This window comes from Myotis davidii, unplaced genomic scaffold, assembly GCF_000327345.1.
Source record: "Myotis davidii unplaced genomic scaffold, ASM32734v1 scaffold544, whole genome shotgun sequence".
Classification (NCBI taxonomy): Eukaryota; Metazoa; Chordata; class Mammalia; order Chiroptera; family Vespertilionidae; genus Myotis; species Myotis davidii.
In genome coordinates this window covers 2,811,107-2,818,166 of record NW_006297018.1, presented here as the reverse complement: position 1 = coordinate 2,818,166, position 7,060 = coordinate 2,811,107, and the positions used below count along the sequence as shown (strand labels likewise).

General features: G+C 43.2%; 1 pseudogene; it reads left to right on the top strand.

Moving 5' to 3' along the window:
* LOC107184482 overlaps positions 1-4,442 on the top strand; it is a 9,419-nt pseudogene extending 4,977 nt beyond the window's left edge.
* The last annotated feature ends 2,618 nt before the right edge of the window (positions 4,443-7,060 follow it).

Below are 7,060 nucleotides of genomic sequence, written 5' to 3'. Positions count from 1 at the left end.
ATATATATATATGTATATATATATATATGTATTAGGGAGAACATCTTGACTTTCCTCAAATAACAGAAAAATAACTTAATGGATTAGCCAGCAAATAAGTATTTACTATGCAGTGAAGGATATAAGAATGACTTTGTTAGATTAAAAATAAGTTGGGTTGCCTTAGCCAGTTTGGCTCAATGTATAGAGCATCCTCCTGGGGACCAAAGGGTCCCGGGTTTGATTTCAGTCAAGGGCACGTTCCTTGGTTGCAGGCTCCTCCCCGGCCAGGGCCCTGATTGGGGCACGTGCAGGAGCCAACCAATCGATGTGTTTCTCTCACATTGATGTTTCTCTCGGTCCTTCCACTCTCCCTAAAAAGATCAATAGAAAAATATCCTCGGTTGAGGATTAACAACAAAATAGACTGGGTCCTATCTACACAGAAATTACATTTTAATTCCAGATTTATTTGTTTAATGATTTCGATGGTATAGCCCTACTTAGGATTGGGCTTTTTTTTTTTTTTTCATTTTCAAAGCCATTTTACCTTTGAAATCTAAATACTGCTTTTAATTTTAAAGTTTTAAAATCAATTCTCCTCTCTATACCACTGTAGGGTTGGTTATCTGCCTGTAGGAACTAAATATTAATCTTGGCATTCTTACCAGTGGTTTGGGAACAGATGCCTGTGTTTACTGAAGGAGTTACAATTTTGACCACTGAATCTCAGTTGCCCACGGCCCTGGGAAAAAATTCCAAGGTTAGTCTTGATTCCTACTGGTTGCAGGCTCCTCCCCGGCCAGTGCCCTGATTGGGGCACGTGCAGGAGCCAACCAATCGATGTGTTTCTCTCACATTGATGTTTCTCTCGGTCCTTCCCTTCTCTCTTCCACTCTCCCTAAAAAGATCAATAGAAAAATATCCTCGGTTGAGGATTAACAACAAAAACAAACAAATAAAAAATCTGGGTTTATAGCTACTAATGTTGCTTCATTTCCCAAAACAGCATGCTGCTCCTCTAGTCCTGTGTAATCTTCCTAGTATCCCCAGACATGAAGACTGAAGGCTTATGGTGTTTTTCAAGGAGAGAGTTCCATGGTCATAGAAGTTTGAGAATTGCGGCCTGTCATATCCTCCTTTGAGAGAGTCATATTCTAGATGTCAAGGGCTCTGAGGAGGTTTCACTGCCACAGCCGTTTTGGAGAGAAATATGGTAATATTTCATCAATTTAACATGTGCGAATCTTATGTCCCAGCTGTCTATTCCTGCATACATAGGGAAAAAAATTTTCTGGTGTATAAAATGTTCATCAAATTCTAATACATGGTAGCCAGGAGTTGAGGAGGTAACCTTCATGTAGCCCTCAGAAGGATTAAACTACAATGTAGCCAAGTGGAGGCAACTGAAAACAATGTTGAGAAAGCGAGAAACAATGAGATTTCTAGTACAATACCATTACTGTAAAATTTAAAGACACATGCATATCTTATATCATGTTCAAAATACACTTACAAAGTGGAAGCTGAACTGTAAGGGCATTCATTAGAGTGGGTGCGAGTGCGTGGGGGGGGAGGGGCTTTGAGGAGGAAGTAGGAAAACAATAATAAAATGAAAGACTGAATTTGAGGTGACATTTCGCAGATTGAACACATGCCTTTAACTTTATTACCTCCTCAAAGTCTGCTAAAATGGCATTAAAGGATTATCATTTAAGAATATAAACTCAAGCATTCAAAGAGAATGAAAAAGATCAGCTGTTAAACGAAGGTAATGAAATTTTGAAAGAAAGCAGATGGTCAAATCTAACTGACCTAACAGGCCAGAGAAAGTGGAAACCTCAGGGCCTGCATGGAGGTAAGGCATTAAGAAGCAAACTCATTCAAGCTCGAGGACCCAGAAGGACCAGGAGTTGCAGAGAAAATGTACCCAGAAGGTCAGGCCATGAGCGGGGGTGGAAACAGAACTGGTTGTCTACAAGGAGCACTGGGTGCCTGGCTCCCCTCCACACCAAGGCAGGCAGTTGGCTGTGGACAGGTTGAGGCAGAAAGATCCTGATCTGGCACACTGGGCACAGAGAGAACAATCATGCCACATCCACACAAATGGGATTCTGGTGCCAGATGTTGATAACGAGGAGGCAGGGAGGCACATAGCAAATCTCTGTACCTCCTGCTCAATTCTGCTGTGAATCTGAAACTGCTCATTGATTGGCTGCCTCCTGCATGCCCTCTACTGGGAATTGAGCCTGAAACCCAGACATGTGCCCTTGACCGGAATCAAACCTAGGACCCTTCAGTCTGCAGGCTGATGCTCTATCCACTGAGCCAAACCGGCTAGAGCCAGAAGTTTCTTTTTTATTGATTGATTGATTTCAGAGAGAGAGGAAAGGAGAGAGAAACATCTATTTGTTGTTTCACTTATTTATACACTCATTGGTGGATTCCTGTATATGCCCTGACCGGGGTTTGAACCTGCAACCTTGGCATATCCGGATGATGCTCTAATCAACTGAGCTACATGGCCAGAGCTAAACCAGAATTTTTTAAAAAAATTTTTGGTTAATCCTCATCCGAGGATATTTTTCCATTGATTTTTTAGAGAGCCAAACCAGGGAGGGCCCAAAGCATTTTTTAAAACTTCTGGCTTAGCCCTAGCTGATTTGGTTCAGTGGACAGAGCATCAGCCTGCGGACCAAAGGGTCCCAGGTTGGAGTCCGGTCAAGGGCACGTACCTTGGTTGCAGGCTCCTCCCAGGCCTGGGCAGCTAATCCATGTGACATATCCATGTTTCTCTCTGTCTCTCCTTCTCTCTTCCATTCTCCCTAAAAATCAATGGGAAAATATCCTCGGGTGAGGATTAACAACAATAAATAAATGAATAAATAAATAAATAAATGTATTAAAAAACGCTTTGGGACAGAATTTCATTTTAACAAAATAAAATATAGCATTTTCATTTTTAACAAATCACAAGTTTAGAAGTTGGGTCAGTGAGCTGTGAGTTTTACTCTGGATTGTGGAAGCACATCCTCTGCTCCCCACACCTTCTCTTCTCTTCCCTATTTTTCTTGCTTTTGTCTCCCGTGGCACCTTTGACACTTTTCCAAACTACTGACATGAGAAGGTAGAATCTGCCTACGTATGCTGTCTGGAAACGTGGCATAATTAGGTGTTTCCATCCTCTGGAATGTACCATGAACTTCCTTCCCCTGCCTCTCTCTCTGCCCATTTAGTGCTGTCAAATGGTGGTTTTTGTCAGGGCTCTCCAGGGGGCCTGCCACCCAAGTGCCAAAAAAACCCTCCTGGTGTGGAGTTAAAGTGACCTGGGATGTGGACTTGGGGGCATGCCTCGCTGTGTAGTACTGCTTCATTCAGCTCATCCAAGTGCCTCCCAGGAAAACTGCTCTGAAGATGGGCATCTTGCTCAAACAGCTTTCTCTGCATATTGAGGTCACTTGGCACATGTCCTTTTGTGGGAAGTGTCTGGGTATACAGTGGTGCACAAGACCCCGCCCCTTCCTTTATGTGACATGCGAAGCTAACCTTGACCCATTCTGTGGCTTACCCTAGTTTGAAGGAGAGAAATTGTCTGCCGTAGTCTCATTTCTACAATGTTAGAAAACTTACATTGCAGATTTCACCCACCAAAAGCCAATGTTTTCTATATTTTTTAAATTAATTTTTGATTTAAAAATGACACACACTTTTTAAAAATAGATAATAAGAGTATACAATGGAAAGCAGCATGTGTTCCTTCTCCCCAGGTGTCCATTCCCCACTGTTAAGTTTCTTATGTCTCCTTCCAGAAACATTCTATTCACACACAAGCATACATCCGCCTGTTTATACAGATGCACGGTAACACCAAGGGCAGCATAGGTAACATTATTCTGCTCCTTCCTTTTTTCACTTAATAACACACTTTACAGATTGTTTTGTTTCTGCACATATAGCTCTAAGTCATTCTAACAGTTGTATAGCATTCTACTATTCAGCTATACATTTTTAGGTTATACTATACTGTATATGAAAGCATTGAAGGTAGAAAGTTTGGAGACATCTAGATAAAACAGTAACCTGCAGCCCAGGCTGAGTAGCTCCGTTGGTTAGAGCATCATCCCGAAACACCAAGGTTTCAGGCTTGATCCCTGGTCAGGGCACAGATAAGAATCAACCAGGGTGTGGGCGCGACTGTGTGGAGAGCATGTCTTGACTCAACACTTGGACTCAGCTATTTAATTTCCAACATGGAAGAAACTTACACCGATTCCCTGGACCCTGAAAAGCTATTACAATGTCCCTATGAGAAAACCACCAGGTGAGAGTCTGCAGGTTCCTTATCATCTTATCAAGTGCATCTTGATGTCGCAAACAAATTGGCTACTTGTCTCTTCTCCATCAGGTTCCTTGGACCGAAATCAGTCATTATATCTCAAGCTGTGATGGCGCGAGTTGTATAGAGCAAGACATCATCAACCAAACCAGGAAACTTGGACAAGACATTCTGGTCGAAAGCACATGGCAGTGCCTTCCTTGTGATGAAGATGGTGATAAAGGCTTGTGGGAATAGACCAGCATCCCATTTGTCTGGGGCACAGTCAACTACTGTGTCAATAACAGCCCTGTAAGCAATATAGTTATGGGCAGTGACGGCGAACCTTTTGAGCTCGGCGTGTCAGCATTTTGAAAAACCCTAACTTAACTCTGGTGCTGTGTCACATATAGAAATTTTTTGATATTTGCAACCAAAGTAAAACAAAGATTTATATTTTTGATATTTATTTTATATATTTAAATGCCATTTAACAAAGAAAAATCAACCAAAAAAATGAGTTTGCGTGTCACCTCTGACACGTGTGTCATAGGTTTACCATCACTGGTTATGGGACATAAGAGTAACCTGGCCTGCATGGCTCAGTGGTTGAGGATCGACCTATGAACCAGGAGGTCAAGGTTCGATTCACAGTCAGGGCATGTGCCCGGGTTGTGGGCTCAATTCCCAGGAGGGGGAGTGCAGGAGGCAGCCAATTAATGATTCTCTCTCATCATTGATGTTTTTTTCCTCTCTCTCCTCCCTCTCCCTTCCTCTCTGAAATCAATAAAAATATACTTAAAAAAAAAAAGAGAATAAACCACTGAATGCATGAATAAGTGGAATAAATGGAACAGATTGATGTTTCTTCTTTCTCTCTCTTTCCCAGAGAGGACGGGTGACGAAGTGTGGGCTTAGGAAGGCCTCTATGGGTAACACATTTTCTCTGCTGGTGTTTTGTCTGAGCGACTGAGGTAAGTGCAGCTGTAAGCAGGGTCCCAACGTTCTTGTTTCTTTTGAATGTCCACCTTCTCTCCACGAAGGTGGGTCTTCATTCCAGGGTCAGACCCAGAGTCTGGGCTGCGTTTGCTTGAACCGTTCTTCGTGGGTGTGTTGCTGTGATTTAGAGGCCGGGATAAAGTCTATTATCAAAGGACTGTGTGTTCCCTGCCCGGTCACGGAGGGCCTGCACAGCATCCCTGAAGGCCACAAGTTACTGGGCAGGAACAAAGCTGCTGTTGTGGGGATGAAGCAGTCAGAAAACACGTTTATCTCTGGGGTGAAATGCCAGTCCTGCAAAGATTTCTTTCCATTTCACAAGCACCCAGTTTCATGTCTGAGGGGTAGTGGGCCCTCATGTTCACTCAGGTCTAAACTGCATGTGGCAGAAAGTGGGGTGACGGGGAGGCAAGGGGCCACTCATTGCCCTGAGCCCAAAGTATAGGCTGACCAAGTGTTCAGGCCAAATCAGAAGCTTTTTCCTGTGGGTCCTGGCCAGGTAGCACAGTGAGTCAGAGCATCGTCCCACTACACCAGGGTTGCATGTTCCATCCCCAATGGAACAACAAGTCTCTCTGTCTCTGTCTCTCTCTCTCTCTTCCTTCCCCTCCCTTCTCTCTCTCCCTCTCTCTAAAACATCAATTTAAATTTTTTTTTTTTTAAAAGAAAAGCTTTCCTGGCAATCCCTTGATGACTGAGGAGAGAATCACAGAACCAAATGGCATGCTCTCCCCAGAAGGTCTCACTGCTGCACTTGGTCTGGAGGCGGTACAGCAGGGCCAGGTCTGCCATTATCCACCCCTCCCCCCATTTCTTTCACTTCCTCATTGTCAAGCTCTCATTCAGATGCCCAGCTAAACCTTTCTGTTAATAAACACCTGATCACTCCTGGCTTTTCTTCTTCACTAATACCAACCCTCCCATTTTGTATTCCATTGTTCCGTTCTTGCAAGGTCTTCTGACACAAAATAAAACGACTATTTTCAGGTTCTATTTGGCCAGGCACTGGCTCATTTAATCCTTGTAATTACCACATAAGTAGGTATTACTAAATCTGGTATACAGTTAAGGAAACAGACTCAGAGAGATTGGGATTTGGCCAAGGTAAATGGCTGGTGAGTGGTGGGATAGGATTCAAACACTAAATTTAATGTTCAGTAAACTGGTCCCTACTAATAAACCAGGTATTGGAGAAATTATCCCTCCCAAGTGACATAATGTCTCAATTGGGTAAAAATAACAGATTTTTGTGGTAGTGATGGTATACAGTGAGTCCTCACCTAATGGCATCAATAGGTTCTTGGAACCTATTTATAAATATAAACAAGTAAGATTCTTATTTTCCAACCTGCTAATTCCAGTTAAGGGTCAAGAGTGGCCAGAGTCCTCCAGGAAGCTCAGGGTCAAGGTGGGGACCCACCCTGGACAAATAGCACCCCCATCAGAGGGCCACTCACACCCACCCTCACTTACTAGACAGGGGATAATGCAGGCAGGACATCAATGTCAAGTGCGCTTCTCTGGGATGTGGGAGGAAACCGAGTTCCCAGAGGAAACTATGCAGACATAGGGAGAACATACAGATGACACCGTCACTTCCTTCACCATCCCCTTATCTTTTTTTTTTATTTTTTATTGATTAAGAAATTACATATGTGTCCTTGTCCCCACGTTACCGTATATTTCTTTACATATGCATTGAAGATTCGCGATTTTGCGCTATCATGGTGCCTGTTAGAATGTTGAAGAGCTCGCACTTGCGCACTA